Here is an 830-nt window from a genome sequence, read left to right as displayed (position 1 = left end):
GAAAGCTTTATCTATGGACGGTGTTTTTTATGGGTGTCTGGAGTGCCCTTCAAGAATCAAAAGGACTATGGCATGGAAGATCACAAATTGCGTCAAAGTAGCTCTATGGTCGGCCCGGAACATTTTAGTTTTTAAAAATGATGTGATTACTGAAGAAAATGTTTTAAAGATGATTTTAGATGGAATGTATAGTTATTATTTAATTGATAAAAAAAGAATGCCTTTTATGTGCCACAAATGGTTTTTAAGAGAGTGGGCCTCAGTTATATGATTTTATAAAACCTGTAAATTTTATGTCGCCTGTAAAAACGGTTTTATGATTTCTTATGTTAATGTAATTTTGTTATAATTTTAATAAACGATTTTTACCCCTTGGGGTAAATATCAACTTAAAAAAAAATCTGTTCTTATCAGTTTAATATCTGATACGTCCCCTATCTGGGGACCATATATTAAATGGATTTTTCGAACAGGGAGATGGAAAAAGAGCTTGCTCTGTCCACTCCACGCATTGACCTGGTATTGCAGTACCTCCAGGACCGGTGCACCCCTTCTAATGCAGTATGAAAAACAGAATGAAATTGAAATTGAGATTGGATTGCAAGCATCATCCTTCCAGCCAAGCAAGTGGAAAGTTGTGTGTGTCGTGCCTCTTTCAGCTTCTCCTCTGTCTGCCCAGTCAGTGCAAGTGCAGTGTTGCTTTTTGCATATAATACCTGCATCTAGTCTGTCAATTTCCTAATTGCATCAGCTGTTGGTTGTTTCCAGCACCAAGCAACCCAGCCAGCCAGCCAGTCTCCTCACACCCTGGATCCAATTAGGAGTGATGA

At 38.3% G+C, this 830-nt stretch overlaps 1 non-coding gene across 1 annotated transcript; it reads left to right on the top strand.

Annotated features, from left to right (window-relative positions):
• Positions 1-357: 357 nt before the first annotated feature.
• LOC121006361 lies at positions 358-553 on the top strand. Its single transcript, XR_005780216.1, has one exon. It is a non-coding gene; the product is annotated as a U2 spliceosomal RNA (small nuclear RNA).
• The last annotated feature ends 277 nt before the right edge of the window (positions 554-830 follow it).

Source organism: Bufo bufo, chromosome 6 (genome assembly GCF_905171765.1).
Source record: "Bufo bufo chromosome 6, aBufBuf1.1, whole genome shotgun sequence".
NCBI lineage: Eukaryota > Metazoa > Chordata > Amphibia > Anura > Bufonidae > Bufo > Bufo bufo.
This window is presented reverse-complemented; position numbering and strand designations above follow the sequence as displayed.